The 11,596-nt window shown below is 42.3% G+C and overlaps 1 pseudogene; it reads right to left on the bottom strand.

Annotated features, from left to right (window-relative positions):
- Positions 1–330: 330 nt before the first annotated feature.
- LOC149463772 (uncharacterized) lies at positions 331–11,596 on the bottom strand (annotated as a pseudogene).

The following is an 11,596-nucleotide window of genomic DNA, read 5'->3' as shown; positions in this document are numbered from 1 at the left end:
ACTCCACTCAAAGGGAAATGAATCCCAATGTCGGGTAAACAATCCTAGTGGAACAGAGACATTCAGAGCTAATGACTTAGTGATATTAACTTCCAAACCCGACTCCCTGCTGAACTCTCATAATAGGTGAACCACTTTGGGGGTAGAGGTTAACGGAGAGATAAAAAACATCAGAAGGTCATCTGCAAACTTGTCTGCTTGTGGACCGCAGCGTACCCCTCAGATATCTGGGTCTGTCTGAACTGCCACTGCAAAGGTTTCAATAGCCATGGCAAAAATTAAGGGAGGTAAGGGACACCCCTGCCGTGTACCCCGAGCAATCCTGATTGACTAAGAGTACTGTCCTCGCAAGCGAACCTGTGCTGACAGGGATGAATAAAGAGCCTGTAGTATGCCTAAAAAACATGGACCAAACTTCCAAGACCCTAAAAAGATAAGGCCAGGACACCGTGTCAAAGACCCTCTGTAAATCTATGGATAATATAAATCCTTACTAGGGGGGCCACCATCCCAGTGGGATTGCAGCAGGGACACTATATCAATCACTCTGTGGATCTGGTCTGGTCCGTGTCTCCCTGGTATGAAACCTACCTGATCGTAAGTCTCCTCCGAAAAGCACCACACCCTCCAAATGGAAGGAAAGGGTACAGAACATGCCCGAAAAGAAGGCAGATTGACCAACATTGGGGGCATAATAGGATACCAAGGAATACAGGTGGCCATCAATGGTCCCCTTAAAAAATAAGTATCGCCCATTAGGGTGCTTAAGTTCCATAAGTGGTGAAAAAAACGTCCGCTTCGAGAAAAAGATGGTGACCCCCCTAGTCTTATCTGAAACATTTGCGAGAACAAAATTTGGGAATTTAGTATTTATATGCGGGATGATAACTTCTGGGAAAATGGGTTTCCTGGAGGAGAACTACATCAACATGCTGCGAGTGGTAGTATTGAAAAAATTTCCGTCGTTTCACAGGAGAATTTAAGAGTGTTATGAGAATAAATTCCCAATTGCGAACCATTAAGAGGACACATAAAAAAAGGCCAAAGAAAGGACACGCTCAGTCAACATACCACCACTTACCACTCCCATACATGAAAACTGCTGAGCTCTGGACCAGCATGGACCCAGAGCCACAGGGAAAATCCTTGGCTCCTTGTCTGTGGACAAAAAAAAGAAAGAAAAACATATGAGAATAAAGTACAAAGAACATGGAAAAATACAATCAGACAATATACAAGAGTAGGGGAGGACTAGCCAGCCCCCACTATCCGCACACTGAGAAGACGTGGTCCACCAACAAACGACCACTTCCCATGCAACAGTGTCACACAAGGCACAATGGAACAGGTGGGGCAGCGTGTCACCACAGACCAGCCTAACAGCCACCATAAGAGTTACAACTATTCCTAAATTTCCTAAATAATATTCAAACAGGTCCATAAAAGTAGGCTCATCTCGCCAGAGACCCCCACTGCCACCATAATAGGCTGACCCCAGGGGACTCTGGGAATGTGCCTCCAAACTCCAGAAACCCCCAAAAGTAGCCGGGGTTCCCCCGAGTCCAGGAGGTAACTTTTACATCCTAAATACTTAGAAACCTGACCAAAATGCTTGGTCATAAACTTACAGGTGCTTCTTGAAACCAGTAAACCCCAAACAGGTGTGTGTTTTTTAAGGGCAGGACAGCTGTCAGCAACACATCCAATATCATCACACTGACTGGAGTCAAGGTTGGCTCACTCCTGGCTCCAATTAGCTCTGGGAGAAGTCATTAAGCTAGGGCCTCACATACTTTTTCCTCCCTGCACTGTGAATGTTTACATGTTATGTGCAATTAAACCATGGCAACATCTAATGTTTGTGTAGTATTATGTTCAGCAGACTGTGTTCTTCTATTGTTGTGACTTAGATGACGTTCAGAGCACATTTTATGCCCAATTCATGCAAAACTCCACGTAATCCCAAGGGGTTCACATACTTTTTCTTGCAACTGTATATTGTGTTTTTGTGCATTACAATTCTAAAAGTGTATTTTTCCCAAAAGATTTGCGTTTGAAAAATCGCTGCTCAAATACTGTGTGACATAAAAAATTTCAACACCCACTGTTTTATTCTCTAGGGCCTCTGCTTTAAAAAAATATATAATGTTTGGAGGTTAAAAGTAATTTTCTAGCAAAAAAAACCCTGTTTTTTCATGTGAACAAAAAGTGTCAGAAAAGGCTTGGCCTTCAAGAGTGGTTGATGTGGGGCATACGCTTCTAATGTTGGCTTTGAAAAGCCAAGATAATAGAAGCAATCTCACCAAATTACCCCTTTTTGGGAAGTAGACACTCCAAGATATTTGCTAAGAGGCATGGTGAGTATTTTGCAGATCTCAATTGTTATAGCAATATAAAAATGTGCCAAAATTACATAAATAGATAAATACTTGTACAATTCACCCCATAAAGCAACTATATATCAATATTCCAAAAGAAATTCAAAAAAATAATTCAAAAAAGTAAAAAAAGTCCCAAAAAAGTCCAAGCAAAATTAATATAAATCCAAAAAATTCCAAAAAATATAAATATATAAAAAAATAAATGAAACTGAGAAATCCTTCCAATCCTTCCTTTCTCACGATAAACCTCAAACAAAAAGAAAATATCACATAGTGTATTATCTTTATAATATAATGAAATATTCATGACAACACTCTGGTGATTATCCAAATAAAAATATAATTTATTGATTTATATTAATTTTGCTTGGACTTTTTTTGGGACTTTTTTTACTTTTTTGAATTATTTTTTTGAATTTCTTTTGGAATATTGATATATAGTTGCTTTATGGGGTGAATTGTACAAGTATTTATCTATTTATGTAATTTTGGCACATTTTTATATTGCTATTTCATATCTTCAAGGGTGAAGGTTTTATTTGTGCTATGGGGAATTAAGTTTTGTTATATATTGGTTTTTCTAATTTGTCACTTATTATACTTGAGGAAGTGGTAATTATAGATATAGATCTCAATTGTTGCCACAAGTTTATGGAAAATGAAGAAAGAAAACAAAAATGTATTTTTTCTTTTCTTTTTTTTTTCACAACCCTGTGACAAAAATGATATCTGTAAAATGCCTCTTATCAAATTCCTTGGGGTTTCTACTTTCCAAAAAGCGGTCATTTGAGGGGGGCGTTTGTACTATCCTGGCATTTTAGGGCCTCTGAAACTGTGATAGGTAGTGGGGAAGTGATGAGGAAATATGCCCCTTGAAAGCCTGGAGGTGGTCATTGAATTTTTGGGGGCCTGTATGTAGCTAGGCTGCCAAAAAGCCTCTCACTTGTGGTATCCCCCATACTCGGGAGAAGTAGGAGAATGTGTTTTGGGGTGTTATTCCACATATACACATGGCATGCATGAGCAATATATCATTCAAGTGGCAACTTTGTGTAAGAAAAAAAATTGTGATTTCCAAAATATTTGTGTCAAAAAATAAAATGTTCCAGGGACTCAACATGTCTCTCAGCAAAATCCTTGGGGTGTCCACTTTCCAAAAAGGAGTCATTTGTGGGGGGGGGGGGGGGGTTGTACTGCCCTGGTATTTTAGCACCTCAAGAAATGTGATAGGCAGTCAGAAAGTAAAAGCTGTGTAAATTCCAATATATATACCATAGTTTGTAGACGCTATAACTTTCACACAAACCAATTAATATACATGTATTGGGATTTAGTTTGACCAAAGACATGTCCAAAAAGGACATAAATTTTGTTTGGGTGCAGCATTGCACAACCGCATAATTACCAATTTAAATAGCAAAAAATGGCATGATCATGAAAGGGGTAAATCTTCAGGAGGGCAAGGGGTTATCACCACTGCATTTTTTATTTTTTGCTGAACAAACAAAAAAGACTGAAAAATTAGAAAAAAACTTTTTTCTTCGTTCCTGTTATAAAATTTTGCAAATAAGTAATTTTTCTTCTTCACTGATTTGTGCTGATGAGGCTGTACTGATGGGCACTGATGTGGCTGCACTGATGAGGTGGCACTGATGGCCACTGATGAGGTGGCACTTATAAGCTGCACTGATGAAGAGGCTCTGATAAGGCTGCACTGGTAGACACTGATAAGCGGCACTGATATGTGGCACTGATATGCGGCACTGGTGAACACTAATACGCAGCACTGAGGGGGTTGCACTGATAATCAGGACACTAATGATCAGTGCCCTGATTATCAATGTAAATGTGTGCTGTCACAAGAAAGCCAGTCATCTGATTTCCTTTCCTCAGACACTGCCAGCGCTGAGTAAATGCATTGCCAATAACTGGCATTTGTTTACATGTGATCAGCTGTGCTTGGACACAGCTGATCACATGGTAAAGAGCCAATGTCATTGGCCTGGCCTATTGTAGAACGACCAGTTAAAAAGCACACCAAAAACTCTGTGTCCTTTGAAGAATGGGGCACACTCGAAATGCGTTAGCATGTGCAAGCCCTTGTGGCATCTTCCCAGTCCATCTGGAGGCATGCACAGTGGTTTTGTTTGTGTGTTTCCTATTGGATATTTGTGATGAGCCTGTTCCTATGATCATTTTGTGAGCATAATCGCTTCAATTTTATCTTCCAAATAAATGGTATTGTGGTTAGTGTACTAGGGTGGTGCACCCTCTTTTGTCTTTCTGCAGAAAACGACCAAATAAATGATATCAATCTTGCACATTTAATTAAAAAGGGGCTGCTTTAGGAGTGGTAAGTTCAGACAGAAAAATACCTCTGCAGTCTGGAGAGATATTTTTTTGTTGATGGGGCCATTATTGATATTAAGGTAGTAGCAATGTAACCTATGTTATTTCATAAATGCATCTATAGCAGACATGGAGTACATTTCATGTGCGTGATAGGCAGGATAATGTGAAACAAGGACAGTGAAGAGAGAGTGAGTTTGGGTCACTCTTAAATCAAAGTCTATTAGATGAGCAGCCAGCTGGAAAGAAAAATGTCTTCCGTCTACAGTTGAATAGATTGAATATGAACAACGGGTCGACTAGCTTCCCACGTTAAGTGCCAAAATAACTCAATGATGCCTTGGTGCACTCACTTTACGCTGAATGGAAACTCGTCCGCAGTTCTCATTTATTCCTCACGAAGGTAGCAAAACAATTATCCTACTCCAAATGCAAATGTACAGTCACATGGCCCTTACCCATAATTCCATGTTTACTAGCTACTTCTCCAATTACCCCACATGATCTATGTCCTACACATCTACTTGTAAAATTTTATGATTTAAAACATGCTTGTCTGTAATTTCCTGTTGCTAAACAATTTAAAATCTAACTATAAAAGCACAATTAAAATAACTTAAATCACTTCAACCACTGGTTTTCATTTTTCTTCTTTTTTATAGGGGTTGGTTAGCCCAGAGTAATACTTATCTTGCCTCTTGATCCTGTGCAGTGGTGGGCAGTCAACAAAGGTTTCCTATGCAATACTAATATTTGGGCCACAGCTAGAGAGAATGAGCCATGCCCAGTTCTGTAGGACAGCAGGAAATGGTCTTAGCACCCTACTGACCTACTTCTTTTATAAATGGACCCCTAAGTCCAAGAGGGCCCTTATAAAGCTGTACAATCTGCACAAATTGTATGTCCTCACCTGGTCTCACAACATCCAGCAGTCCAGTCTTATGCTCTCAAGAACTGGAAAGCAGATGAGTACTCCTACCAGTAGCCATTTCTCATACTGATGACATGACCACTTATCCTGCACTGATTGTAGTGCAGGCAAGATGAGATCAGTGAGAGGGACACGAAGACAGGCTGGCAGGGCTGCCAACTGTCTATAAATTTATGGACAGTTTGTAAATATTGTTGATTTACAAGCTGTCCGTAAATGTCCGTTGTGGACAGTGGCTGCTCATAAAAAAATGGCTTTTGGCCACTTTGGAACTGTGCAGATGGCTGGGCTTTGACAAGTTCTGGTGAGCTTGGCTAAGGTTGGGCAAGGGGCAGGTGCGCAGTGACAACATGGCACCACATGGTATCTTTTATGAATCACACAGCAAACAAGACTGGAGGGGGAGCCAGGCCTTGGGAGCAGGAGACAGGAGAGCCATCCGCTGGGAGTTGGAACTGTCACTTGAGGGCTCTGGAGGAAAAGACTCAACAGAGATGGTGAGGAGAGGAGGCGCTGAGCAGCCTGGACTGTCTGGACCATGTTTGACTGCCTGCCCCTGTTGCACCCAAGCAAGCAGTGGAGGAGCCTGGAAGAGGTCAGGTCAGTGACAGCTCCCAGCCAGCCTGTCTAGGGGGAGTATCACTAATGTAAGGGGGAGCAAATAATACAGTAAGGTAAGGGGGGACACTGATATAAAGGTTCCGTAACCCCCCCTCCCCTTACCTTAGTGTGCTCTCTTTGCAGAAGATGGTCTGTGGTCAACAGAGTTTCTACTCCCCACCACATCAGAGTTCCCATCATCAAAGTCGGCAGGATTTCCCATTACAGGGCAAGGGGGAACTCTGTAGACCCTGATGTAAAGGGCAGTGCTGGAGACCCATGATGTAAGTGGGAACTCTGATGAAAGGGGAATGCTGCTGACTTACTGACTGATATAAGTAGGGGCCCTGCTGACTACAGGCCACATAACATCAGTGTTCCCCTTTACACCATAGTTTGCGGCATTCATATATACATCATGGTCCACAGTGTTCCCCTTTACATCAGAGTTCCCCTTTACATCCAGGTCCGCAGAGTTCCCCCTTGCACCATAGGGAGGAATCCTGCAGACTCTGATGTAAGGGGTGATTCTGTGGACACATGTGTAAGGGGGAGGGGGGCTCCAGGGACCAGTTCCCATTGACATCATGGTCTGCAGCATTCCTCTTTACATCAGGGTCCACAGTGTTACCCTTTACATTAGGGTCCACAGAGTTCCCACTTACACTGTAAGAGGGAACTCTACAGACTCTGACGTAAACAAGGACCCTGTGAACTTTGATGTAATGGATAACTTTGGTGAACAGAGACCCCCTTACCTCAGAGTTTACCTTTACACCAGAGGCCACAGCATTTCTCCTTACATTGGTGTTCTTCTCTACATCAGAGTTCACAGTGTCCCCTTTTACATCAGGGTCTGCAGAGTTCCCCCTTAGACTGTAAAGGAGAACCCTGCAGATTGTGATGTAAAAGGGAATTCTATGCTGGGTTATATTAACCTGACCTTCATATAAAGGGAGAAATATATTTTTTGCCTTTTGTTATACCTTAAACACTTTGCTAATAGCACTAGCTACATGTTGTAGCTTAAATATTGATATTTGCATCGAAAAACTGTCAATTATGGCTAATTTTTTGAAGTGTCAGTAAAAAAGTTGGCTCTGTCAGTCATTTTTTGAGTTGTGTAAGCATGTTTCACTTCAGGAAGTTGGCAACCCTGCTGGTAGGAGACCAGCATGTAGAGTTGCCTTGGTAGACTGGTTTTCACAACTGGACTGGTGGGCAGATTGTGGGACCATTAAGAAAGGTAAGTATTACTATGTGCTAACCCAACTGCTAGAAAAGACAATATTCGCCATGGGGAGCGGAAGCAATTTTAATTATTTTTAACATGTGCAGAATTAGAATGTAGAAGACTTGGCTGTTTTAGGCGCTAAATCCAAAAGTAAAAACAAAATGTTGGTGAATTGCATTGCATTTTCCTGCAAGCACACATTGATTCATCCTGTGAAGGAGTTAAAAGAGTTTGAAAGAACAAGTGTTCTTGTTTCACATAGCAATCAGTCATATTTTTCTCTTTTACTTTTCCCCCATTGCATCAGTAACACGAAGAAGAAAGTCTGCAGATGAGAACAATTCTTGCTTCTGGCATTTTTTTTATCCTAACATTCATCATAAACGTGTTCTTCAGTTTGTATTTGTATGTACGTAGGTAGGCAATACAGTAGCTTTAGTCAAGCAAAGCCTTCTACAGGTGAAACTCGAAAAATTAGAATATCGTGCAAAAGTTCATTTATTTCAGTAATGCAACTTAAAAGGTGAAACTAATATATGAGATAGACTCATTACATGCAAAGCAAGATAGTTCAAGCTGTGATTTGTCATAATTGTGATGATTATGGCTTACAGCTCATGAAAACCCCAAATCCACAATCTCAGAAAATTAGAATATTACATGCAATCAATAAAACAAGGATTGTACATAGAACAATATCGGACCTCTGAAAAGTATAAGCATGCATATGTACTCAGTACTTGGTTTGGGCCCCTTTTGCAGCAATTACTGCCTCAATGTGGCGTGGCATGGAAGCTATCAGCCTGTGGCACTGCTGAGGTGTTATGGAAGACCAAGATGCTTCAATAGCAGCCTTCAGCTCTTCTGCATTGTTCAGTGTCTTGTCTCTCATCTTTCTCTTGGCAATGCCCCATAGATTCTCTATGGGGTTCAGGTCAGGCGAGTTTGCTGGCCAATCAAGCACTGTAATCCCATGGTCACTGAACCAGGTTTTGATGCTGTTGGCAATGTGGGCAGGTGCCAAGTCCTGCTGGAAAATGAAGTCAGCATCCCCATAAAGCTTGTCTGCGGAAGGAAGCAAGAAGTGCTCCAAAATTTCCTGGTAGACAGCTGCGTTGACCCTGGACTTAATGAAGCACACTGGACCAACACCAGCAGATGACATGGCTCCCCAAATCAACACAGACTGTGGAAACTTCACACTGGATTTCAAGCATCTTGCAGTGTGTGCCTCTCCATTCTTCCTCCATACTCTGGGTCCTTGGTTTCCAAATGAGATGCAAAAGTTGCTCTCATCAGAAAAGACCAGGTCTGTTTAGGTCTGTACTGATGAATAGGTTGAAGGACTACCCTGTCTAGGTAGAATACAATATAGGGATTCTGAGAGCCTTGGGTTTGTATTTCTGAGACCCCACAACCTGATGTAATGGCCACAGAAAGGCTGCTGTTAATGTGATGTTTTCCAAAGAGCATCTTTCCGCGGATGTGAAAGGGGGTGCATTAAGAAAATCTAACACTAATGGCAAGTCCCATTTGTGGTAGAGCTTCTTCCTTGGTACTTAGTACTGCTCTCAGAAAACATTCCACCAAGGGATTCAAGGTGTCTGAAAGGGCTGAGGCATGGACCTTCAAGGTGTTAAGGCCCAATCCCAAGTCTAGACCTGCTTGGAGAAATTGTAGAATATTCTGAACTTCCAGTTTTAGTTTCTTTGGTGCAAACTCAAGAAATTTCTGCCAAATCCTGTAATAGGTGTATTTTATGGAGGTTTTCCTTGCTTGAAGCAGAGTTATTAATACTTGGCTAGAACACCCTACTCCTTCCTCTGCTCAACTCCCAGGCCCTCAAATTCAGTGCCTCTGGATTTGAGTGGACTAAGTCCCCTTGCGTTAGAAGGTCTAGAAGATTTGGGAGAGGAAAACATTTGCAGAGGAACAGATGCAACAATACGGTAAACCATGGTCTACGTGTCCAATGAGGAATTATTGCTATTATCATCACTTTCTCCCTGATGAGCCATTGGAGAAACAATAAGGTTAGTGGGACTGGGGAAAATGTATAAGTCAAACAGAAATCCCAGGGCTGAGCTAGCACATCCACCCCCACTGACCTCTTGCAGACATATCTTGAGAAAAGGAGAGGAGTTTTGGTGTTCAGAGTCGAGGCAGAAGGTCTAGCTGGGGGGTGACCCCACTGCTGACAGATCCAATCGAACACTCTCTGGTTCAGTGACCACTTATTATTGTTGAAAAGATTCCTCGACAGTAAATCTGCTTGGTGATTCTGAAAGAATGGGATGTAGGCTGCTCTGAGATGCAGCAGGTTCTTCTCTGTCCATGTCAGAATCGATGCTACCGCTTCCATTAGGGATCTGCTATGTGTGTTGCCCTGATTTTGGACATAGGCCACAGCAGCCCTGTTTTCCATATGTAACAGATGTGATCTTCCCCTGAGAGCTAAATGAGATATGACCATCCAAGCTGCTTTCAACATTAGAACGTTGGATATCACATTGCTGGTGTCGAATCACCATCTCTCTTGAACCACTCTGGGTCTGCCATGGGCACCCCAGTCTAACCAACTCGCATCAGATGTAAGAATGGTCCAGGAGATGGTACCAAGGTGGCAGTGGTTTTGGACTTTTTGGGACCTTTTCCACCAGCAGAGGCTGAACTTCATTTTTAGAGTAATGATTATTTTCTGTATTAAGGGATTCCTTCTCCATTGGGATAAAAACCCCTGCTGAAAGATCCAGAGGTGCCAACGAGCCCATCTGACCATCAGAATACACAAAGCAAATGTCCCCAGGAGGCTGAGGCATTCCAATACTTCCATGGATTGACTCAATAAACCTTGTCTTACCTTCTCTCTGATAATCAGGATCATTCCTGATGTGGGAGAGACTGACTGGCTCTGGGTGTTGAACAGAGCACCCAAGTATATAAATTCTTGCGTGGGTGTGAATAGGCTCTTGGACTGATTGATTATCCTTCTGAATCTGGTCAAGATGTCCATGACCTCCTGTAGGTGTGTTAACAGTGTCACTCTGCATCAAGACAATATCAAAATATTGTCCAGGTAGTGCAGAACTCTGATTACTTGTTATCTGTGCGGTGCCAGGATCACCAAGGGTTTCATGAAGGCTCTTCACGTTTTTGATATGCCGAATGAAAGACACTGGAATTGAAGGTGGATGTCCCCTACCTTAAACCTTAAAAAGACTGATAATGGTGGTGAATTAGTATGTACAAGTAAGCGTCATGGAGGTCTATCGAGACCAGTCACCCCGCTGAATTAATGAATTTGTTTAATATTTTTAGATCCAGCACCAGTCTCCAACCTCCCATCATTTTTTGCACTAGAAAAACTAGAGAATAAAAGCCTGAGTACCTTTCGAATTCCGGATCAGGCACCACTGCTTTCTGAGAAACAGCGTCTGTACATATTGCCGTAGTATCTCTTTTTCTACTGATCTAGGAATCCTGGTGGGAGGAAAGGATGTCTGAAGTGGCTGCCACTTGAACTTCCAAAAATGACCCTGCCAGATGGTGGGATGCTTTTAGAGCACCCAGTGGACAGGTGATGGTGGGCTAGAAGTCGAGAAGGTTGGCTTTGTCTTAGCCAGCTTCAAGAAGGTCGACTGAGAGCCCTTCCATCCTCTCCCTGCCAGGGTGATAAGATCTTGCATCTCTTGGCTTCTGCTGGAAGGGGTTCTTTGTGGAGAACTTCCTTCTCCTGTTCCTATTCTGAGGAATTAATCCACTCTTCCTGCTGGTTACTCTGTTAATAGCTGTATCCATCTTCTCCCTGAACAGAACTTTGCCTTCATACAGTATGCAACACCATGTCTGCTTTGGCCACAGATCGGCTGACCAGGGCTTCAGCCAGAGAACCCTCCTAGAGGTTATGGACTACAGCATTATTCTTGCTGAGCACTTCAATGTATCAATCACCACCTCTGCCACAAAGTCTGAGGCCAGCTTTAGTTTGTCTATGGATTTAATTATCTTCTCCGTATCCACCATCTGTCTGAAGGCTAGTTCAATATTCTCCATCCAGGTTCTGACTGCTCTGAATACCAAAGTTAGCGCTACAGCCGGCAT

This window comes from Staurois parvus, unplaced genomic scaffold, assembly GCF_062004578.1.
Source record: "Staurois parvus isolate SC_StPar_1 unplaced genomic scaffold, SC_StPar_1.0 ptg000152l, whole genome shotgun sequence".
In the NCBI taxonomy this organism is placed as follows: Eukaryota; Metazoa; Chordata; class Amphibia; order Anura; family Ranidae; genus Staurois; species Staurois parvus.
This window is presented reverse-complemented; position numbering and strand designations above follow the sequence as displayed.